The sequence below is a fragment of the Gopherus flavomarginatus genome, chromosome 3 (assembly GCF_025201925.1).
Source record: "Gopherus flavomarginatus isolate rGopFla2 chromosome 3, rGopFla2.mat.asm, whole genome shotgun sequence".
Classification (NCBI taxonomy): Eukaryota; Metazoa; Chordata; order Testudines; family Testudinidae; genus Gopherus; species Gopherus flavomarginatus.
Window position 1 is genome coordinate 243,990,672 of NC_066619.1, and position 25,911 is coordinate 244,016,582.

Here is a 25,911-nt window from a genome sequence, read left to right on the forward strand (position 1 = left end):
TATTTTTTCCTCAGTGTGTGTGTTTGGTGAAATTGAAATTTACCAACATTTATCAATACAAATGGAATCTTTCCAGGCCTATATGAAAAGTTATGAAAAACTTTTAAGCAGAGATAAAATAAATTTTAGGGCTTGTTGAAAAATTATTTCTCACAATTTCAAAATTATTTCCATTTTGCGTGGTTTAAAAGACACCAATTATTTTTTCTTTTTCTAGAAATTTTCCATATGTTTGTACTGCAATTATTACCAAAATTGTTTTGGAATTTTCTTTGCTTACCAAAAGGATGGACCTCAGGGGAAAAAAAAGAATATTTAGATAATGTTGACACATTTTTGCAAAAACATATTTCTTTGTAAAATGCAATTTTTCAACCAACTTTTGATGTGAAAATTTGTTTAGTCCTAATAACTGTATTTGGAAAGTGCTACCTACAACCTGCACTGGTGTTTAGGACTACATACAGCATTATATAAACAGATTAAAATACAAACAAATATAATGTAAAAGTACCCTCACAAAATGCCAACAGGGAAAATGTTAAGGTCTACATCCACAAGTGGAGGAAGTGCCTGATTCTGGAGTTTAGGCATCTTAGGCTCTTTGCAATCCACAAAACCCTCACTCAACTGCCACCTAGGCCTGCAGGAACCTAAACTCACTCAGCGCCTACATTTCTGTTATGAAAGTTCCCTAGGTATATGTTCACTGTTGCCTCAGTCAGCTAGCTGTAAGCCTAAGTCATAGTGTGATCCTCAGACGATGTGAATATGGGTATTGCCTTGCCTATCTCTTTTTGCTTGCAAGGTGCAATCCAGTAGGCATACTGTGAATATATTTACATCCACACAAAATGGAGATGGAGGCAGCAACCACCATATAACCTCTAGTATAGTAGTAAGGGTATTCACCTGGGATGTGGGAGACCCCAGTTCAGTTTTCTTTCTCTGCCTGTAAATGGGGATGGATGTGAGAAATGGGATTTGATCAGGCATTTCCTATCTTTCCAGTGAGTGCTGTAACCACTGCACAATAGAATATTCTGATGTGGAGCTTTCTTGTTGAAGCCATTTCACACTATTTAATTATTAAACAATTTAATATGCCTTGGGCCAAAAAGAGTGAGAATGACACCATTGTTCAGTAAATAGGGCATTTACTAATGTCCTTGTGTAGATTTAGGCCTAAAGAACTAAAACATAGAAAACAGATCAAAAATATAATTCACATCACCAAAAACTTTATCAGTTTAATAAAGTTTCTACAGTGTCAAACCCACCCACATAAGCCTATAAAAACATTGAAACCTGCTAAGGGAATCTGCTTTAAAGATACCTTAACACCCACACATCACATTAACCACTGTCATTAATGGACTCCACATCTCTAAACAGAACTTCTCTGTCTATTGGAGGAACAATGAAACACAAACCATTCTATATTAATCTAACTGACCTCTTAAAGCAAAACCTTAACTCCTAAATCACCCTCATTGATATTAAACAAACTCACTCTGGTTAGTGGCAGTTAAGCTGTTGCAGAACATACTCCTCCCTCCAGATCTTAAAAGCATAGAAATAAGAAGTTAAGGGGAAAAGACTTGTGCATTCCTTTCAACCTCATATTGTGTATAATGTTGTCAATAACACATTCAGCACTCCATAAAACTTTCACTTTTATCTCCAATAGATTCCCAAAGCAATACGTATCTCAACTTCATCAAACTTGCTCTCTAATGCAAAACTTTAATGGTGACCTCAGGCTTTTATATTGATTATATAAAACAAGAGCAGCACGTCTGACTCTAACACATTCCATGAATTTGGGAAGTTATTCTGCTTTAACTCTGCTGAGGCCCCAGTTAAGGTTTTGCATTAGTGTCACAGACTTTCATCCTCTGTGGATTAAGCACAGCAATGGACGAATCACACACATGCTGATCAGTGAGTTATACAAGAAAAATGTATCATGAATGACAAATGTGATTCACAGCACAGCACAGTTTAGAGATGACCAGAGTTTTTTAGTTTTAAATAGATCTTCTCACTATGTGAATAATATGTAGAGTTTGAGCTGCTTGATCTTGAGTTTCCTTGAGTTTGGTCTACATTAAAAAACTTAGGTTGACATAGGTACGTCATTCAGGGATGTGAAAAATTCACACCTCTTTCTGTTATAGCTATGCCAGCCTAACACCCAGTGCAGACACGGATCCAGTGAAATAGCTATACCAATGTAGTCTCCATATTGTAGACATACCCTTAGACTCTTACCACTTAGGGCTTGTCTACACTTTCATTTTATAGCACTCTAACTTGCTTTTAAGTGCTAGCGTACATAGGCTCCGAGTGCTGGGAGTCGCGCTGGGAGCTAAACCCCTTGTGGAGGTGGATTACCAGGAGCTCTGGGAGAGCTCTCTCCCAGCGCTTGTGTGCAATCATGCTCGCACTTCAAAGTGCAGCTGCAGGAGCGTTCCCATGGCAGTGCTTTGACGTTTCCAGTATAGACATACCCATAAGTTACAGGAGTAATAAGCATTCCCTTTCTAGATTAGCCACTGATGAAGCATTTGACACACATTTTACCAGTGTGGTACACAACCGTTTACTAGCCAGCACTGTGATCAAAAAACCTGGATTCCGCTCCTGACTCTGGAGAAGGAGTGTGGTTATTTTGGTTTGAAATAGGATAAGCCAAACTAGTTTAAGCCATGTCTACACAGTGGCACAACTATTGTGTTGCAGCTATGTCTCTGTAGCACTGTGTTGTAGATACTTACTGTATTGGAAATTCCCCTTCCATCACTCATGTAGGTAATCCACCTCTCTAAGAGATGGTAGCTAGGTTGATAGAATTCTTCTTCTATTGACCTAAGTCTACTGTGAGGGTTAGTTCGACCTAACTATGTCACTCTGGGTGTGAAATTTTTCACAGCTCTGAATGATCTATTAGGACAAACTAATTTTTAGGTGTAGACCAGGCCTCAAATTCGGGCGTGTCAGAGATCTGGGCTGCAGTCACTTTGCATAAGCTCCCTGCCAACTTATTTACAAGATAGGGGAGGAGTGTTCAGCAACACTTCTCCAATTTTCTTCTAGGGTAGAGTTTATGGTCCTTGTCAATAATAAGGGTAGTGAATTAGAAGGAAATTTAAGCAGCATTTAGATGAAGTGAGATTTGAAATCCTGGTCTCATTCCTAGCTCAGGGAACTCTTCCCCTAGATTATACTGGTAGAACTGGTGGTGGGAAATGTCTCTCATGTGATGCCATTTTTTTACAGACTTCTCTGGAAGTTTGTGAAGACATTTGTGCTACTGCAGTTTTGCTGTCACATTAAAACTTGGCACATTTGCTTTGGTGCACATATTTCCCATCATGGCTTAAAAGTTTAATAAAATGTGCTTTTGACAAACTCTATCCATTTATAACTACCATTCTTCAAGTCAGTCCATGATGAACCAGCAATGTGGCCAAAGTGCAGGTCCCAGACTGTTTTAAATATTTTGAAAAATGGACACAAAGAAAACTGAGGCAATCTAATGAGAAAAATCATCGAAAGAGGTTGATAGTTGAATTCTTCTCATTATTTCTGTATCAGTTCATTTTTCATCAAGCCACCATGAAAAGTCAAATGTGCTCAAAGTTTATATTCTATATTTTGACTTTTGACATTTCAGTGTGTTGTTTTTATTAAAAAAAAAACACCACAAAGTAAGGGTTTAAACCTCTTGTTAAAACTGAGCTATGTAGCACAACTTTTATGATGTTTAGGCATAAAGACACCTTTGACATTCCCCTTGAGTCCTGTACCAAACAGACCCAACTGGGCCTGAGGATCAGGACATTCAGACAGGCCTAAATGTGTAAGAAAGTGGAGAATCAGGCCCCCACTTAACACTGATATTTGACTACCTGAGATGGCAATAAGAAAGCTCATGTTAAATCATAACTTTTGTCAAAATAGCAATCCAACAGTGGACTATGTGGTTTTTTTTCCTAACACACAATCTAAATACCATGTTTGAGTGATAGAACCTATAGCTAAGGCATGTTGCCAAAGATGACTATTAATTTTATAAGTAGAGGAAGCTTAATGTTAAAATTATCAGCTTGACAACTAAGTGGTATTATAAATCTACTGACATTCTGTCTAGAAAGATGTTGGCTTTAATTTGGCTGCTAACCAAACATAATATGAGATTTTAAATATGAACTAAGGCCATTTTATATGCTACTAATTGGCATGAAACCACTTAAATGATACATTAAGAATTTGCTGAATTAAAGACGCCAGGAATAAGACCGTGACAGCTATGTGGTTTCTTGGGAGTGCCAAAATTTAGAGACCAGCCATTTAGGTAAGTATTTCTGAATCTCTAGGATTATGGTAAGACACTGAACCCTTCATATCCTCTCAAAGTCCAAAACACAATTTGAAGATTTTTATCCTTCTCATCTTGGGTCCTGTAATGGAGTACACTCTGCATCCCTTCAGATTTGGTCTCTTGACCTCTCTCCTCCATTAATCAGGGACACTTCAGGTTGGTGCAACACCCATTTTCTTTATTTTTGATCAAGTCCCCATCACCAGTCTCAACTTTATACAAGCTTTTAACAACAGCTTGGCCTACCACAGGCCTGGTAAGCAAAAGACTAGGAGACTTCCACCTCCCTCTGAGCCTGACCTTCCCCTTCTGGTCTCCACCCACCTTACTTTCCCTTCCTCCCAGCCTTATAGCTCCTGCTAATGAGACTGGTAGGTGTGGTCAGTTACCAGGCAAGCATCAGGCTATCTACAGAGCCCCAATCCAATCTCACTGATTAGCACTGGAGTGGTAGGAGCTGGTTAAGGCCTCTCTAGCAGCACCCTGCCACACACCTCCCCCCTTAAGCCACCACCAGTGGGGGCCTGGTCTGGCCCCTTCTCTCCCTACCTTGGAGGCTGCTCCGGGGAGGCCCGCAGTTGCTCACTGTGTGGTCCCCAGAGTCTTCCACACGTGGCTGGTCCATCTCCCAGCCACAAAAGATCCACTTCATCAGGGGGAGGACCACCCCACAGGTCTACTGCTACCCACAGGTCCTCACACCAGTCACAGCCTCACGGTCACCATCCCGGCTGCTCCAATTTTTCAGCCCGCAGGGGATTAGGGTGGGCCTGTACCTCATCCTGGCTGCCTGGGGGTGGGTCTGGCTTTCCCTGCCTGGAGGCTCCACCTTCAGGCCCTTCCTTCTCTCAGACTCTGGCCCCTTCCCTTGGGATTCTATCATGAGACACTCCTTTGGTCCCTCACCCTCTATTTCTCTCCTGTCTTCACTCTGGCTCTCTTGTCTAGGGTCTTTCTCTTCTATCCCCCTGGGGCTGCTGAGCATTGAAGTCTCCCCTCCCTTCTTGCTGGGGGGTCCCCTTCCATTGCTTCTTTTCCACTTTGGGATGGGGCCCCAATCTATCTCCATTACCACAGGGTACAGCAACTGCTTTACTACCCTTCACCCATTGAAGACAAACTGGTTCCCAACCTCCAGGGGCACCTGGGCCACAGAGCAGGGCCTCCAATCCCCATGGATGCACTCTAGCATCATTTTTGCTCTGGGAAGAAACCACTGGGGCTCTCTGGATGAGGGAGCAGGCCAAGGCCATGTCCACTAAGTCTTGCCACTCTGCCTGATGGGACTGCTGGAAGGCATGCAGGGTTTTCTGTAGCTCCTCTCACTGTTTAGATAGCCACTTCACAGTTCCCTCCATTCTTAGGTAGCCATGTCCTGGCAGTGGCTTTGGATCCCAGACAAGTCCCCATGTGTATCAGGGTGCATGCCATGCCCCTTCAGTTCAGCCCTTCTCCCCCTCTTCTCAGAGACTCAGGGACACCTCAGGCTGGTGCAACACCCATGCTCTTTATTTGTCATCAAGTCCCCACCACTAGTTTCAAACTATATACAGGCTTTTAACAGCAGCTTGGCCAACCACAGGCCTGGCTAGCAACAGACTAGGAGATTCCCACCTCGGGTTGGGTTGGGTTGGGTTGGGCTGGGCTTCACTTCCTGGCCTCCGTGTCCTCCTGTGCCCCCCCCACCCTTCCTCCCAGCCTTATAGCTCCTGCTAATGAGGCTGGAAGGTGTGGTAAGTTACCAGGTAAGCATCAGCCTATCTACCTGGCCTCAAGCAGGGGAATTTGATTGGCACTGGAGTGACAGGAGCTTATTAAGGCCTCTCCAGCAGTGCTATGCCACAGGCCTCCATTATAAAGAAATGTCTGCATTAAAGAAAGTGAAAGAACATTTATAATATGATAATCCTTTTGACTAGTAATGAGAATGTTAATATATCTGTGGTACTAGTTAATGTGCAGTAAGGAAAAAGGAGAATCTTTAGTATCAGAAAAATGTTAGTAACGTGTTTGTTTATTTATTTATTGGGCAGAGGATTAGTCAAGGTTCTTGGTTTTTTTCTTAATTATGATTGCCTCTGGAACATATCAATATTAATGTAATTTGGAAAAAATATAAACACTTCATTATTAAAAAAAAACAGTAAACATATTCAAAGTGGAGACCATTCACTGAGATAGGATAGAATGATGGTTAAGGTAACAAAATCATAGCTGCTTGTCCAGAGAAAGTAGAAAACCATCTTTCTGCATCTTTTTAGTTATGCAGGGTTAGGCACCCCTTTATTTGTAAAAGAAGGGAACATTGGACTCACTTTTTAATATTAGTGGGAAAAATGGCTTGCTTTTTATTCTTTGAGGTTGCTATAACTGTAGTGTTCTGCGCTAGAAACCAATTGTCATAAACAGATAGTTAAAGGTTAATGTCTCTTTTTTACCTGTAAAGGGTTACAAGCAGTGAACCTGGACCACCTGACCAGAGGACCAATCAGAAGACAAGATACTTTCAAATCTCAGTGAAGGGAAGTCTTTGTTTTGTGTTGTTTGTTTGTCTGTTGTTCTCTCTGGGTTCTGAGAGTGACCAGACATACTTACAGGCTCTCTAATTTTCTGTTCAAATAGTAAGTACGAGTAGAAAGGCGGTTTAGTCTTTTTGATTGTTTTCTTTATTTGAAAATGTGTATTTTGTTGGAAGGATTTTAATTTGTATTTGTGCCGGGGGGAAGGCTTCTCTCTAGTGTCTATAGGCTGAAAGACCCTGTAACCTTTACCATCTTAATTACAGAGACAACTTTTACTTTTTTCTTTCTTTTATTAAAAGCTTTTCTTTTTTAAGACCTGATTGATTTTTTCCCCCTTGTTGAGGCTCAAGGGAATTGAGTCTGTACTCACCAGGGAATTGGTGGGAGACAGGGAGAGAGAAGGGAGGGGGGAAGGTGGAATTCCTCTGTTTTAGATTCACGGAGCTTGAATCTGTATTACCTCTTGGGGAGGGGAAAAGAGGAGGGGGGAAGGTGCATCCCTCTCTGTTTTAATATTCAAGGAGTTTGAATCACAGGATCTTCCAGGGTAACCCAGGGAGGGAAAGCCTGGGAGAGGCAACGGTGGGGGAAAGGGTTACTTTCCTTGTCTAAGATCCAGGGGGTCTGGGCCTTGGGGTCCCCTGGGAAGGTTTTGAGGGGACCAGAGTGTACCAGGCACTGCGAGTAATGGTTGGTGGCAGCACTACAAGATCTAAGCTGGTAATTAGGCTTAGGGGGATTCATGCTGGTACCCCATCTTTTGGACGCTAAGGTTCAGAGTGCGAGTTATACCATGACACCAATATTCTCCTGCAGTTTGCAACTTCAGTAGTAAAGATTTTTTCCAGGAGCTAATAATCAGTACAGTATACTTACATAAGGAAGAACTCTCTAAGGTACTGAAGCTGAAAACACTTCAAATTTATTGCTAAGTAATTTAGCAGTCTCTTGGGGAAATTGAGTGACTGCTCACAGTATAATCCTATCTGTTATTGAAAATGTTAACAATAGATTTTGTTCTTAATTGTGAATTATTAGTATAGATTGCATAATCATCAATAGACTGATGGCTTTACTTTTTGTGATTTAGCTTTGGTTAGATTTCCTTCATTACTTCATTTTTCATTTATTAAATAGTTACCTCATTCTAATGAGCATCCCTCAGGCTTGACATAGTATAAAATATGCAATTTACTTTCTATAGAAAGAGAGAGAGTGTGTTGATCTATTGTTTTAACTATACATCCCAGAATAATGAAGAACTGGCAGAAATTTCTTATGCCAATGAGGAAATCATTGATTTATGCAAGTTGATATTTCAGTTCTTTTGTATCACCTGCATAATGAAGACCAGATTGTTTGGATAGCCTCCTGAAGATTTGTGCATAGTGTTATGAATAAGATCTTCCCCTCCATTCTACATTTTAAAATACTTGTTACATATCCTAAACCTCATATTCTTAAGCCTGAACTGAATTCTTAAGGTAAGGTACAGGGCAAAGAGTTAACATTTCAGACAAATAAGGAAAGAAGTATGATTGGTAGGGGGTGTATGTGTATATATATATATATATATATATATATATATATATAATCATACCAGTGCTGTAGAAATTAGCAGCCGCCGTGTTAATCAAGTCATCATGGTATGTGGGTGTAAGTATCTTTTTGTGTTTATTTTTATATCTATATAGATATAAAGATATAAACAGCACATACAAACAACAGCTTAAAGGGGATCTCTATTTTTACACACCATTTTCCAGTGGAGCAGGTAGACTTATTTGCATATTTATTGCATATATTTTACCCAGGATATCTATAAGTATGATGCCACGTCTCATTGACTGTCTATTCCTACAGCCAGCCAAGGTTATTATGTGGAAAATTCTGTAGAAAAAATTTAATACATATTAGCCACAACTCTAAATAGAATAAAAGGAACTGGTAATGATTATTAGCCTAAGACTATAAAATGCAATATATACAATCATTCATCAGGTAACAGTAGTACTAACACAACCTTGGCGGGAAGAATAACAAGGTAAGGTGGTCACTTCTAGAAATATATCATTTGCTCACAGTTACCACATAATTAACTATGAAATGGTACCCTATATAACATTAGCCTATATATAGATTAAGGTGGGGTGGCCAACCTGAGCCTGAGAAGAAGCCAGAATTTACCAGTGTAAATTGCCAAAGAGCCACAGTAATATGTCAGCAGTGCCCCCTGAGCTCTCCCCCCAGTGCCTCCCACTCACTGGCAGCCTCTCCGATCCGTGCCTCTCTGCAGTGCCTCCCCTCACCTCTCGATCAGCTGTTTTGTGGCGTGCAGGAGGCTCTGGGGGAGAGGAGAAGGAGCAAAGGCATGGCAGGCTCAGGAGAGGGGGAGGGAAGGGGTAGAGTGGAGGCACAGCCTATGGCAGAGCCAGGGGTTGAGCAATGAGCACCGCCCAGCACATTAAACAGTTGGTGCCTGTAGTTCCAGTCCCAGAGCCGGTGCCTTTACAAGGAGCCACATATTAACTTCTGAAGAGCCACAGGCTGGCCACCCCTGGACTAAGGCATAACTGTATCACAATGTAATCTGTGGGCAAATGCTGACATTTTGTTGGCAATGACTGCACAGTGATGTGAATTAAATAAACCTTAGAATTAAGGAATGTTCTCCAAATTTGGTAACAGACTTCCTGAGGTTGAAGGAGTGTCATGTTAGTCAGACCAAGTGAAAGAGCCAGAGTAGGGGGGCAGTGAGGGCTAGAAAAGTACATGACATTATTCTGAAAATATCCTTCTAAAGTTGGTAGGTTGCTCATTTAAGATTGACTGCTTTTCTTCTCTGTTCCGATGGAGGGCCCTCATGCAGGCAGCCATATGTGTGCTGGGCTACAGGCTGAAGCAGCAGCCTGACAGTCCATGCTTCCCTTCTGTTGCCACAGCACTCAGGGCTAGATTTTTAAAGGTGTTTAGGTGCTTAAAGATACAGACAGGTGCCTAGTGAGATTTTCAAAAGCTCATGAAAGACTGCTGTATTGGAAGTTCTCTTCTAGTAAGGAAATGAATGTGTAGCATCTCTCCTGGCCTGCAGCTGTGGGATGAGGCAGGATGTGCTGGGAGTTGCAAAGGAAACGAGAGTGCATTGTGACGGGATATATGGGGCAAGATTTACTCAGTGTCATGAGAAATGCTGCAAAGAAAAGAGTAAGTGCCTAGAGGCTTGATGTGGGATGAGGGGATGATACATATGGCAAGATTCTTAGACCAATGAACCTGGGGAAGAGGGAGGGTTATGTGTGGGCTCTTGTCCTTGAATCATTATGAATAGAAATGGAATGGGAGAAGACTTGCCCCACTGAATATGGCTCTGCAAGAGTGTGTGCCTGTTTTCCTCACAGCAACTATTTTTATGGCAATAATAATTTTCTAAACTCATAGTAGCAGTTCTGATGTACCATGCAGCTATGCTTGCCTCTTACCCAGATGTACAACGTGAGGGTTAAGGCAAGGGCACAAAGTCCCTTCCCCTCTACCTAGATTTGCATAGTATGAATAGTGGCTAGGCAGAATTTCAGTCCTCTTGCACAAGGAGCAGAACTTCAGTCCACTTTTTCTCCAGTGGGTCACTCATGAGTGTCTTACAGGTAGCAAAAAGATGGGGCCATGGCCTCATCCTCCATCAGCCCACATAGCAGAATACTCAGAGTGAAGGGGTATAGCCTTTGGAACATTTCTCTTGTATGCCCTGGAGCAGCAGGAGACATTATCCCACCTAATTCCCCCTGAAGCAATGCAGCTCTGCACCACCCTGCTCTGGGCTTCTGCCTGAAAGCCTCATAACAGAGAAGAAGGCAAAGAGGTTGTAGATAGGGTTTCAAAGGAGATCGTAAGATAATGTCACCATGCTTGTTTCATATGAACAGGATATTGACGACCCTGCTTAGTGATATAAGAACCCATACAAATTGAGAAATGAATTTAGGACGGCAGAACATTTTGATCTCAAAACAGAACACACTTTTACATTTGAATATTTAAAAACTAATTCACTTTGAAAAAATATATCTTTATGGTTGAATCTCTTTACTGTTTACACCACACAGTATTTCTAACATTGGTCTCCGTATTGGTCTTAAGAGTCTTCAGCTGCAAAGCTTATTTCCAGTTTCCTACTGCACATGACACCCAGCTTCAAACATTTGATTCACTTTAAATCTGAAATTTCTGTTTCCTTGCATTAATAGAGTACAAGAGACCAAAGGGAATTTATTTTCATGCTCTTTTCTTAAGGGTTGCCTACATAGGGAAGGGAGACTGCAAACTAGCTTTTGTTTTTTTCATATTAAAAATGCCTTGCCACTTCTAAAAGTCTGTCCCCTTGTGCAAAATCAGCATATTAAATACTGACCTTGGCAAAGAAACTTTGATACTGGTTTTTTGCCTCATGTCACATCATGATGTCAAGCTACATACAATGATGCTATTGCATGAGTTCTGAAAATATTTTAGGAGACAATCCTGCAAGGAGTACTGCTGAGCACTTCAGAGAGCTGCTAAATGCCTTTTAATCTGACTCAGCATCTCTCTGAAGATACACAGCACCTTCCAGATTCAAGCTTTTTGTGTCTCATAAGTCAGACATGGAACATCCTCTTCAAAATTGAGGCTGTCTCGCAAAATTCAATAGAAGTTGTAGTGATACATATTTAATTTCCTAACTTCTACAGCCAAAAAAGGCTGTATAAGCCAGAGAAAGATGGAAATAAAACAGAAATTTTGGTTGGCATTTTTTTCCATGTATTTTAAAATCTCTAATAGCAAGAACCATTTCATGGCTGATGCTCTATATCTTACCTATATAAGAGACACTGCAGCAAATGCAGTATTATATAGCATATGATTAGCATGCTGCAAGTGTCTCTAACCACCTCTTGCCAGTTTTCTATGATCCTAACAGCATGTTTGCTAATTGTTTAATTGCTCTTTCTGTTTTGAGTTTGTCAAGAATTAGAAAGGAAAGATGACAAAGGGCATTTGATGGGGTTGGGGAAAATGGTATATAATATCTATTGTTTGTTGTCTATTCAACAGTAGTTATTAAGGATTTAGTTTTTATCCTCTTGAGTAGAAATTAAAAATAAGGAGTGGCTTCAAACTATTTAAAACATTATTAAAAGTGTTGAAAGAAAATCAAATATTTTGTGAGGGCAACTTTGATATGTATCAGGAAACTGGAAAATTTAAGCAATGATTTATCAGTCTGACTCTTGACTATAGGAAAAATTCCCAGTGTTCATTAGAGATTGATATTTCAAATAAATTCCTCAACTACCTCTGGAATTGTACTCAGGAATGTCTCAAATCATATATCTGTCAAGTCACTGAGATTTTGAGAATGATGCAACCTCTGGGACACCTTTACATGTACCCATGGTCATTGTCATTATCACTGATCATCTTGACAGCTATCAGTTTCTTCCACAAAAAGCTAGGATTCCCATATTAAGCACTGGAATAATTCCTTTTTTATTGCTTGTATTTCATTGCTGCATCTTTCTGCTGAGTTAACTAGTTTTATACAGACTCTTCCACTCTCCCAAAGGATATGTACTTCTTCCTAATAGCACAAAAGAAAGTGTGGATTTTGACAGGTCTGTAAAAATCTTAGTCATAAAGTCCAAACCTATTCTTCCAGATAATGCATTCAGAGACTCAGCATACTTGTTGCAGACATCTCTGTATCAATGAGGAGGAGAGTCCTTCCTATTGTCAGACCCATCTTTGTAGAGCCAGCAACAAGAAGGAATTCAGATTCCTAATGAGGCCAGTTAATACTATTTTGATGCTTTCCCTTTGTTGTTTCGTTGCTGGAAATGGTCAGAATTTTTTGTTTATGTTGCCAGTACTCTGTGTCTGATTCTGATCTAACTCATGTTGGTGTAGTTCCATTGGCTTTACATCATTGTAAGTGGCATTACAATCAGATACACTCTATATAAATAGCTGGCACATTTTTCTTTTTCAGTTGTTCCCCTCAGGGTTACCACTATGTACCTGGTACATTGATTGCCAGTATGTTTGATTACCAGTATGTGCCCTGTTCTACAAACTTTTTCAAAACCTACATTTGTATATCTTATATAATTATTTACATTGCTTCTGTTTAGGCTAAAATCCCTGTCTTGGGATGGACTGGTACTCCATAGGTGGTATTTATTGTGGGTACTCTGCAGGCTGCACGCCCTATTCACCAGCTTTTTCCCTAACCACAAGAAACATTCTGGAGAGACTTTCCCTGTGGCAGGAAATGTTACAGTCATCCATCAGTAGAGCTCCTCAAATGGTGTGGGCCAATCACTACAGATAGTTGCACAGACTGACATCTCCATAGGAGAACCAGGTTGATGACATGCATTCACCCACTCTCTCTTTACTGGAGTTCTTCAGAGGAGAATTTTTAGGATGGATCTAAGAGAGAGTTCCTGCTTTTCTTGCAATGTTTAGTGTCTAGTCACTGGCAGCCAATGACCAGTATTTGTAAGTGTTCACATACTACTTCCTATTTCACCTAAATACTACCAATAAGGTAGAGCTGCTAGTCTTCTATGGCAACTATTAGACTGTTAAAATGTTATTAATATTCAATTAAATCAATGGCTTATTCATTCAGAAATGTTTCTGAGACCCAGTCCTGCTCACTCTGAAGCCAGTGGGAGTTTAGCCATTGAATTCAATGGGAAAGGGGTTGGGCTCCCGAAAGATTTAGCAATGATTAAGCAGTAACATTATTTTTAAAAATGGAAGGGAGGGAAAATATCTATAATGGAATAAATTTGGTGAAATTAGGCATCTGCTTTAAAGTATTTACATTTCACCTGAAAAAAATGTTTCCTGAGGGTATGGCTACACTTACAATTGTACAGCTCTGGGAGTTAAAGCTGTCTTCATACAGCTGTGTAGGGAAAGCACTGCAGTGTGGCCACACTGACAGCTACCAGCGCTGCAGTGTGGCCACATTTGCAGCATTTGCAGCGCTGTTGGGAGCAGTGCATTATGGGCAGCTATCCCAGTGTTCAAGCGGCTGCAACGTGCTTTTCAAAAGAGGTAGGTGGGGTGGAGTGTGACAGGGAGCATGGGGGAGACAGAGAGAGTGGATTTTTGGAGCTGACACTGTGTCAGCTCCCTGCCTTGCAAGTTCTAAGGACTGGAAGATACACAGCACCAACCTGCAATCAATTTAAAAGTTTCCAGCCCTTCCCCCACCCCTCTCTTATTCACTAAATGCAAATTATGCACTCCTAAATAGCCTTCAGACCACATAAGCAGCTGCTCAACACAGACTCCCCCCACCCCCCTCTGCCATGTGACTTCTCTCTTCAAGCAAACAGCTGTGAACCTTCCAAAGAAATTCCCCTGCCTGCCTCCGCTCCATCGAGCAAACAGGAGCTGGGTTTGTTTTTTAGATAAGCAGCTCGGGGGAGCTCGGAGTTCAGCCATTCTTCCAGTTTGTTGTGAGCAAGCATTCTGGGATACCTCCTAATACCCTGGAGGCCAATAACAGTGCTTTTGGTGGCCACAGTTGATGAGCAGCACTGCATCACCAGCGCTGCAATCGTTACACCCCAAGCAGACCAGGTGTACAGCCAGCGCTGCAGCCAGGGAGTTGCAGCGCTGGAGGTGCCTTGCAGGTGTGGACAGTTACTAAGTTGCAGCACTGTAAACCCACCACCAGCGCTGCAACTCTCCAGTGTAGCCAAGCCCTAAGACCTGGAAACAATCATTCCCCAATAGTTCACAGGGCATCTAAACAGTTCCTAAGGGCTTGGCTACACTGGAGAGTTGCAGCGCTGGTGAGGGGGTTACAGCGCTGCAACTCAGGATGTGGCCACATTTGCAAAGCACAGCCAGCGCTGCAACTCCCTGGTTGCAGCGCTGGCTGTACACCTGGTCTGCCTCGAGTGTAGGGATTCCAGCGCTGGTGATGCAGCGCTGGTCAGCAAGTGTGGACACCACCAGCGCTTTTATTGGCCTCCGGGGTATAAGGAGGTATCCCAGAATTCCTGTCCACAACAAACCAGAAGAATGGCTGAACTCCGATCTCCCCGTAGCTACTTGCTAAAAAACAAACACAGCTGCTCTTTGCTCCAGCGAGCGAGCCAACGAAGGCAGGAGAATTGCTTTGGAATGTTCAAAGCTGTTTGCTTGAGGAGAGAGGGGGGAGAGGTAATGTTGAGCAACTGTTTATGTGGTCTGACGGCTATTTAGGAGTGCATAATTAGCATTTAGTGAATAAGAGACAGGTGGGGGAAAGGTCAAAACTTTTAAAATGATTGAAGGTAGGCACTGTGTATCTTCCAGTCCTTAGAACTTGCAAGGCAGGGAGCTGAGAACAGTGTCAGCTCCAAAAATCCACTCTCTCTATCTCCCCCACGCTCCCTGTCACACTCCACCCCACCCCCCTCTTTTGAAAAGCACGTTGCAGCCACTTGAATGCTGGGATAGCTGCCCACAATGCACCACTCCCAACAGCGCTGCAAGTGCTGCAAATGTGGCCACACTGCAGTGCTGGTAGCTGTCAGTGTGGCCACACTGCAGCGCTGGCCCTACACAGCTGTACGAAGACAGCTGTAACTACCAGCGCTGCAGAACTGTAAGTGTAGCCATGGCCTAAATTTCAAACACATGGACTGGCTCTTTAGATTGAAATGGAGAGCCTGATAAATTGCTCTGTTCCATACATGGAGCTATTTATATATACTGAACAAACAGTAAATTTAACATTTTGAAAACTTCCAAGAAATTATATCTGAAGAGCACCAGAGGGAGAATCTGAACAGTTCAACTTTCCCGTTAAGCGTATGATACATATTTAATTAGCTTACACATGTGCTGAGCTCTGAAAACAGAGTTTAGACCATAAAATTATCCTTGTTAACATCCTGCATGCAAAGCTGACAATATTTTGTTAATTCACAACTTTTAAAAGATTAGAACTTTCTCTTTTCCCGAATGCCCCTGAAAGCATTAATTTGCTGCTTTGGCTGACTCTCTAACACTTATAATTGGGCCATCCACAGGAGCTAAACAGCTATCATGAAAATCTATAATGATGAAGATCAAAATAAGTTCATAGCTCAAAAGCATACATTTGAGAAATTCGGCTTTTTTTAGTGTTAATTTTAATTGCTGGCTTTTTTATTATCATAGCAGTTTAACTTAATCCTTTTCAAACAGCATTAGATTCTTTGCTTGAAAAAAAAATCCTCTTTAAGTCAGAGCAGCTCTTTAGGAGGCGCTGTAGCACTGCAAATATGTGAATTTATCAGTAAATTGCAACTCCTTAGGAGCATTGCTTCAGCTTGAGAATTAACTGTTCCTGCTACACAGAATGCAGTGTATCTATCAGTGGCTACTGACTCTGTTATAACATATGGGCCAAAGCCATTCTGTTCATATATTATAATGCCAGCAGCTTGGAAAATCTTTTTCTTCATGAATCAGGTTTCCAAGCTGTTTACCTTTGCCTGCCCTCTTGCTCCACTATGCCTACTTTAATTCATACATTATAGTATGGCTGCTGCTGATGCAGTGCTCTATCACAGCTAAACTCAGGTTGCTTGCATTCAGGTGTGACAGCTTTCCTAGAACCATGGGAGATGGGGAAAATATCTTTGTAATTTAATTTGTTTTTAAAAATAAATAAGTAAAAGAATAAAAACTGTGGATCATCTTATGTATTTCCATGCAGCACTGAGATTAGTGTTCTTTGGAAGAGTTTACAGGGAGAGCATCAGATCTTTCATGTAATTTGATTGGGTTTAACATGGCAAGATTATTTCTGTTGTAGGCGGCACGGCATATACAAACAAATGCATTATGCCCTCATTCCCCAGAGTAAAGAAACTGTGAAGGTAAAAAGGCTAAGGCCAGAAGGGACCAAAAAATCATGTAGTCTGACCTCCTGTATATCACAGGCCACCCACACTACCCGGCACCCATCTGCTAAACCCAACAATGAAAATGAGATCAAAGTATTACAGCCTGCAGGAGACTAGACTATTGTGTGCCACAGACAGAGAAGAGGAGGGACCAAGATTTTCCTCTGTCCTCAAGGTCCTGACAATGGCAGGGAAATGATTAAATGAGAGGTACTCAGATGATCCTGGCAAGTTATACACCCACATGCTACAGAGGAAGGTGAACCACTCCCCCTTCTCAAGGTCACTGTCAATCTGACCTGGGGGAAGTTTCCTCTCCGACCCCACATAGGGTACCAAAGAGAGAGAATGCTCGGTGTCACCTCAGAGTTCTGGCCCACCTAGCCCAATGTCCTATCTCCAGCCATGGCCATCTCTGATGCTTCAGAGGAAGTAAATTAAACAAAAAAAACCTCCCAAAATAATTTGTGAGGGGGGGAAGGGATTTCCTTCCTGACCCCATGCTGGTGGCCAGTTGAAACCCTGAAGCATGAGCTTTTGGAACATAAGACAAATACCAGAAGTGAGCCCCAGGTCTATGTGGTGCAAGTGTTTTATAAATGATCATGCTGAATTTCTGACTCAATAAACCAATTGTGTTCCTGTCAATTGCTTGTGATTACATCCCTGAGAATAAGTCTTTGCCCTAGCTGTTATTTATGTGTTCTTTCAACTAACAAACTCTTGTATATTAAAACCTATTTCACAAATAATATAACATATATGCCAGTGACCATAAAATTCAGTATTTTATGAAAACATGCCCAGGATGACATATCTTTCTCTTTTCCTCCTTAATCCCAATTGTTTTTGTTTTCTTCTCTGTTTGTCTTATGTAGGATGCAGTATATGCAGTAGATTTTTAATACAGTGCATTTAGTTCTGTATTTGATGTGATTCAGCTATTTATATTTTGTTGGAATGGAGACTTCAATAAGAAATGTATTTAAAATACCTAATGTTTTCAAGCAGCTCTGTACCAGGCTGGAGATCTTATTCGCAGTAATAGAAGGAAGTAAAAATAGGATCAAAATGGAAAATTGGGTACTCATCCAATGAAAGAAAGTGTCCTTTCAGATTCAGAGGTTGGGTCTGCAGCAATAATGGGCCTAAGATAGGACCCTCTTCCTCTGAAACATCTACTACTATGCAAATCTAGTATCCATATGCCGCTTAGTTTTAGTATTCGTGGGCTGGTATTTTGTTTTTGTTTTTGTTTTGTTTTTTGTTTTTTTTACATGGTAGAGTTTAGCCTGGACAAGACTAGTCTTATGTGAGAATCTTCCTGATAGAGTAAATACCAAGTATACATAATGTATAACCCAAATTCCATAGTCATAGCACAAATATCAAACACGTCAATCTATTTTGGGATATCTGTTACCCCTTCCCTGTACAGTGAAGAATAGTAAATCTTTACTGAATGCTAGGTGCTGCACAAATGAAGATCTCGTGGTCCCTGACCCAAAAGTCCTTACTGTCTAGTTACTAATTAGTCTGAAACAACATTAGTCCTAACAAATTCAAACTTCTAACAGCTTTATCTCTGTTCTACCTTCACATTTAAATATATCCATATTTTATATCTATTTCTAACAGGCTGCTAACAGCTGAAGATATTTGCATATGGAAATATAACTGGTTATGCTATGTTTCTACTCCACTAGATTGTAATCTCAATATTTGGTTTATGACAGAATGGAAATTCTGAACAGGTGACTGATTCCCATCAGACCTTGGAAACGCTGTCATGGCTGCAATTTGTGGGTTTTTAGTGATGTGGGTGGGTTGTAAGTTACAAGGTGGGGGTAGTTCCACTCTATGCGTGCATTGTTGGCACTTGATTTTTATGAACCAAAAAGTTTAGCTACTTTCTTTCTCAAGTGCTCAAATCTGAGTAAACAAAGGGCTCTACAGTAGGTCTCTGAAAAAATACAACCTTTTGCTTTACATAATGTGTGGATTTCCATATTATCAATTTTTTGTTCTTTGCCAATGTGGGACAGAAGTTGGTGATGTAAGTGTGCAGTAAAATAGTAAGTAGCTCTGAAAGGCTACTATCCCCAGTTGCTGCAGGATGTATATACCAGGAGAGCTGGTGCTGACAGAAGAAATTACCATATCTGTTGCCCTAACATTAAACCAAGAACATCATAGGAAGTGACCATCATACTGGTACTAACCATTGTATTGTCATGACTCTTTTGTGCATGTGAAGTGCTCTTCGTGATTCTAGTGCTAGTACCCTGGATTTCTTTAGCCTCCTCAGATGAGCTCTGCTGGAGGACACAAATTAGTAGCACTATCATTCTGCCAGGCTAGTTATTCAGTAATGCTTTGAATATATATAGAAAGAGTTCAATACTCATCTCAACCAATTGTTTTAAGTGACATTTTTATTGTGATTCAAAACTTGGAAAACTGATTCCTGGTTTATTTTGTTTTCCCCAAGATGCTTAAAAAAATTAGTCTAAAATGGGGATACGGTCCTCCAGTTTATTTCTATTTCCCCATCAGCTACCTGCATTGATATCACAAATCCCCTGCTGTTGCTGGCCAGACCCCCACGGCTATCAGATCCTTTTTAGTTTCTGCTGCTGGCTAGCTTTCCCCGTTGTCTCTACCTGCTTCTGCTTGCTGGTTTCCGTTTCACTCCCTGCTGCTGGTTGAGAGTGTGACTGTGCTTTCTGACTACTCTTGCCACAATATCATCAGAATGGCTGCTTTCATACACCCTGGTAGTAGATGCAGCCTGTAGTGTGTGCCTGTTCCTAAACATATACCACAACTACTTGGTCTGTACATTATCCAAGCAACAACTCTGCCACACTCAACACTAATTCTTGACGGTAAGCTATCCCAGAACAGCAATGCTATGCGTGGAACATTTGTTTTGAAAGTTATTTAAAATGTTGAAACTTTCATCCAAAATAATGTTTAATCCTAAAGTACAGTAAAACCTTTGGTCCAGATTGTCAACTGGTGTAAGTTGGCTTCAGTGAAGCTTTACAGATGTACATGAGCTGAAGATGAAAACTTTTGATCTTTTTTGACACCTGGGCACACATTCATGAATAAGCTAGTAGCCAAGATACAAAGTTATAGCACCCTGTGCTGTGTATGATCAAACTTGCAACTTCCATTATAGCAAGAGATGTGGGTCAAATCCACTAGTGGTGCAAATTTACCCTTGTGTCTAAAATTCTCCTTAAACTCTTAACCTCATAAAACCATTATATTCACCCAAAAGCATTTCCATTTTAAACCAATAATGGAACAAAAGACAAATGCAAGGAAATATTGTCCTGATTCTGCTCTGTCTCACATCAATATAAATCAGGAGTGACTTTTTTGAAGCAATGGAGTTACACTGAGGTAAACATGGTAGGAGAGCAGGCTTGTAATGTATAAATTCATTAAATTATCCATGTAATATTTGAATAATAATGATCCATGCTTCACAGCTGTGGCTTCACAGGTATGCAATCACTCACTGCCACACAATTAGCTTAGATGGGGGTTGTATACACTTTCTAAGTCGTTGTGAGTGGTTGCCTTTCTCTTTCTATGTTACCTTCTACTTTCAATGGGTTTAACTACACTGGCAGAGTTACAGCACTGGCAGTTATAGTGCCGCTTAGAGAGCACTGAAGGGAAACTGCAGATGTGTGTTCACACTGTCATCTGCCTGCGCAATAGCGTGTTCACACTTGTGGCACTTGCAGTGGTATTCGGAGTGGTGCACTCTGGGCAGCTATCCCACAGAGCATCTCTTCCTCTTTTGCTAAGAGTTCTGGGAATGCGGAAGGGGCCTCCTGGGTCCTGGGTCCAATGCCTCATGATGCATTGTTTTGCATCCCAGCAATCCCTGTGCTTCCGTCCACATTTGGCGCCATCTTTCAATGGTTTGTGTACTGCGCGCCCTGCCTCTTCAGTAAGCAGAAATGGATTCCGAACTGTTGACCAATATGCTGCTTGCTCTGACTAACACATCATGAGAGGCAGTGGAGTTATTCCTTAAACTACAAAGGCAAGAGGAGTGCAACATTTATCTCGCCACACGTAGTAGCTACGACACAAGATTGCTTGTGGCATTCACGGAAGTGCTGATCACAGTGGAATGCCGCTTTGGAGCTCTGTATACAAGCACTGAGTGGTGGGATCACATCGTCATGCACGTCTGGGATGATGAGCAGTGGCTTCAGAACTTTCATGGAACATTCATGGAACCGTGTGATGAGCTCACCCCAGCCCTGCGGAGCAAGAACATGAGAAAGAGAGCTACTCTGTCACTGGAGAAGCGCACGGTGATTGCACTGTGGAAGCTGGCTATTCCAGACTGCTACTGATCAGTTGGTAACCATTTTGGAATTGAAAAGTTGACTGTTGGACTCATGTCGATGGAAGCATGCAGGACCCTTAATCGCATCCTGCTCTGAAAGACCGTAACTGTGGGCAATGAGCATGTTATTGTGAATGGTTTACAGAAATGGGCTTCCGTAACTGTGGAGGGGCGATAGATGGCACGCATATTCCTATTCTGGCACCAGACCACTTAGCTACCGAGTAAATTAATCGGAAGGGGTATTTCTCAATGGTTCTCCAGGTGCTAGTGGATCACTGTGGGCGTTTCACGGACATTAATGAAGGCTGGTCTGGAAAGGTGCATGATGCATGCATCTTTCAGAACACTGGCCTGTTCAGGAAGCTGTAAGCAGAGACTTTCTTTCTGGACCAGAAGATCACCGTAGGGGAAGTCAAAATGACCACTGTGATCCTTGGAGACCCCGCCTACCCCTTAATGCTGTGGCTTATGAAGCCATACACAGGGCAAATTGACACTAGCAAGGAGTGGTTCAACAACAGGCTGAGCAAGTGCAAAATGACTGTGGAGTCTACATCTGGCTGTTTAAAAGCCTGCTGGTGCTGCCTATATGGGAGGCTGGACCTGGCCAATGACAATTTTGCAACATTTATAGCTGCGTGCTGTATGCTCCCTAATATTTGTGAAGAGAAGGGTGAAAGCTTCACTCAGGGCTGGACCACTGAGTCTCAGCACCTGGAGGCTGAATTTGAACAGCCAGAGACCAGGGCTATTAGAAGGGCGCAGCACAGGGCCATAGGGATCAGAGATGCCTTGAGGTAGCAACTTGAAGCTGAAAGCCACTAATATTTGTTGCTGTGCTCGGGAGTGCAGTGCTTATAATGCTGGGAGGAGATTGTGATTGGTGCAGATGATGCACTATGAAGGTTTAAGAAAATTGCTTATTGCTTTGCAGGGCTCTGTTTGTTTTCAGTTAATGGAATAAAGATTTATTTCAAACCAAAACAATTCTTTTATTGAAAAACAACTGGATGAGCAAGACAAACAAAAAAACACATCAGCACTGTGAGGGATGGGTGAAAGGAGGGTCCCAGGAGGAGGTGAGGTCCTGGGATGGTTAAAGATTTGTGTATGTCCAGGTATCATATCCAACCTTCTCCTTTGGAGTACAGTGCAGCAGGGACTGTAATTCATCATGGCTAAACTGCAGAGGGACGGCTGTTAAGCACAGTGGGTACTGGGAGTCTGCAGGGCTGGACTGTGATGGGGAAGGAGTGGAATCCAGCAGGTAAAGACTGGAGCTAGGAGGTTGATAATAGTGTTTTAGCGGTGTCAGGGGGACACCCATGGGAAAGTTTTACGACAGCAGCAGCAGGGTAGGGTGGGCACAGAGATTAAGAGCTGTTCAGTGGCTTCGTTCTGGCATGCCTTTCAGTCCCTCTTCTCTCTGTCCTGCCACGCCCACTCCTTCAATTCTTGGTTTTCAGCTGCAGAGTGCATCATGACATCACCCAGAAAGTCCTCTTTAATTCTTCGTGGCTGCTTTCTAATTCTGCACAGCCATTCAGCCGGCAATAACAAAAAGGGAGGCTGGGCTCCCAAGCTCATATCTGTGAAGCCAAAATGCAGCATTTTACAGAAGCAGTATATTTTGCAACACAGAGACTACTGATTTAGAATGCAGCCACTATTCACATACCTGTCACTAACTGTCTGACCTCAGGCAAGCACACATGAGCCACAAAACCCCCAAAATGATGAGTAAGTGCAGGGGCAGAGGAAATCAGTGTTCCAGAACCATATTCTACACTGGGCATGTGGCTCCTGGAGAGAGTCAGCATTGTATGAGGGGCCTTATAATTATTCCTCTCCCCACATTTTCCACAGGCTGTGTTCATTATGGAAAATATCTCGCTGCTTTGGGTGAGCCAGGAATCAAGGGAGGGTCTTCTACAATACTATGGCTTCAGCCCTGGCACTTATGTGGCTCTCCTGTGTGCAGCAATGGTCCCCTCTCCCCAGTGACAGCAGAGTGGCATGGAAAAGTTACCCTTAATGGGGCAAAAAACAAAGCAGCTCTGCCAAAGAACCTACAGCAGCAGATTGCCCGGTGTCTCCATGAGAGTTTCGTGGAGATCTCTGAGGCAGATTCCCATGAAGTGAGAGAGTCAACACCCTGTTCCATCATTCAGACTAGGCATGTGGTGGTACATTCATCATACAGACACAAGCCTGCTTTCTGCAACCCTCCTACCCCCAACAACTCACTTAAGTGATTCCCAAAATCAGAGACACTTACCAGGGCCTCCTCTCCTGTTTGCACTTTGCCAAGATCCAATAGCTGTGACTGGCTAGCCTCCTCTGGGGTAGAGAAGAGCTCTGGGCTACATGCATCTCTGACCTCATACTCTGCCTCTAGGTCCCCCTCTCTCTCCATATCCTCATCCAAGATTTCCTCCTCCTGGCTCGGTCCACTCTCGACTGGCATGTGAGCCACAAAAGTATCCATAGTGGCTTTCGCAGTGGAGGTGAGATTGCCACCGAGTGTTGCAGCCAGCTCTTTGTAGAAGCAGCAGCTCATGGGTACAGTACTGGAGAAGCGGTTTGCCTCCCACGCCTTGTGGTAGGCATTCCGCTGCTTCTTCACTTTGACCCTGCACTAAAGTGTGTTGTGATCATGGCCCCTTTCTGTCATGCATCGTGAAATCCTGTCCATAAGTACCGTAATTCTTATGGCTGGAGTGCAGCTGGGACTGGACAGCTTCCTTTCCCCAAATGCTGATGAGGTCCAGCAGCTGGGCATTGCTCCAAGAGGGGGCTCACCTGATGCGTGGAGCAGGCGTGGTCACCTGGAAAGATGTGCTGAGATCACTACACGCATCACGGAGCAAAAAGTAAGGGGACTTTCAAAATTCCTAAGGTATTTAAGGGGTGGGAATGAGAGTTGGTTACCTGAGGGCAGGGCAGTAGAGCACAAACTGATGACCAGAGAGGTGAGAACAGGCATTGTGGGACACTTTCCAGAGGCCAATTGCAGTGCTGTAATCGACCAGGGTGTCTGTCTACACTGGCACTGCGGCGCTATAGCCCTGGCACAGAAAGCTGTATGCCTCTCGTCGGGATGTTGTTGTTGTTGTTGTTGTTTTTTTTTACAGTGCTACAACTGTACATTTTCTGCGAACTAAGTGGCTTGGCAGTGTGTACACCTTGGGAGTTACAATGCAGAAAGCTGCTTTACTGCACAGAAACTTGCTAGTGTAGACAAGGCCTTTGTCTCCCTTCCTTCCTCTTTCCTTACTCATAATATTTTTAATTGGAAACAAAATTACTCTAAAAGGTACAAAGCTAATTATACCTTCATTAATACTAGAAAAGCTATGTTATTCATAGAGCAATATGGAGATTTAAATAAGAGTAAATATAAAAAGATATCAAATATGGTCTTGGGGAGGGGAGGTGCACATACAGAGGGGAAATCAGCCACCTGTCTTGTTTACTGTCTAAAAAAAATTCCAGAATTCTAGTGTTTAGAGCTTAACCTGCATAAATTAACAGGAAAAAAACAGATGCTTAACTGATGTAAATCACCGTAGATCCATTGACTTCAGTGGAGCTGTGCTAATTTACACTAGACGAGAATTTGGCCAAAAATGATTTGACAACATCTATAAAAACTATTGTATTTGACAGTCTCTGTGATCCATAGCTAACTAGGTGTGGTATTTGCATTGACCCATCTAGTGTCATTTACATAGACTGATAGATTTTTATGGTCAGAAGGGACCACTGTGATCATCTAGCTTGACCTTCTGTATAATAGAGGCTGTTAAATTTCACCAAGTGATTCCTGTATCTAGCCTAGAACTTCTGGCTGAGCTACAGCTAACCTTTTAAAAAGACATCCAATCTTTATTCAAGGACTTCAACCGATGGAGAATCCATCACGTCTCTAGGTAAGTTATTCGAGTGATTAATTACCCTCACAGGATAAGGCAAGACACAGAAGATGTTCCCCCATGTTATGTACACAGTCCATGTACAATGCCATACCTAGGAATGAGAATTACTACTTCTTGATGCCTGCAGAAGTAATGAGGCTTTTAAGAATCAGAAGCATGAAGCTGAATCATTTATTAATCATTTATTATATCTATTTTCCATAGACATTAGTTGTTTTTTTAAGTTCAGCAACAGAAATAGGCTTGCTTTTCTCTTGTGGCATTGAATCATACTGGTTGAATGTGTGCTTGTTGAAGAAGAGTTTTCTTTAAGTGAGTCTAAATATACTATCTCCTGTTTAAATGATTAGCTCATTTGTCTCTTATTATTTGAGCTATACTTGAGCCATATTAACTTTTAAGAAAAAAATGAAATTACTTTTGCATGTTGAGGTACCAATGCATCCACTGGAAAAAGGAAATGTTGACTCTTACAATGGTGGTGTTACTGGGTTGGCAGGGAGAGGGATTTTCTAATTCCCTGTTTTCCCAGTGGAGGAAAGTACTTTTTTGCCTTTTGCTTCCAGGCCTGATCCTACTCCCACTGAAATCAGTAGGATTTTGCTGTTTGCCCCTAAGAGAGCAGGATGGAGCCTCTAGTTGTGTTTAGTGATTCTCAACTGAAAATAGTGATAAATTTGTACTAATTATGGCAAGTCATACCACAGTTTCCACACAACACTCCATAAAGTATTTAGTTGTG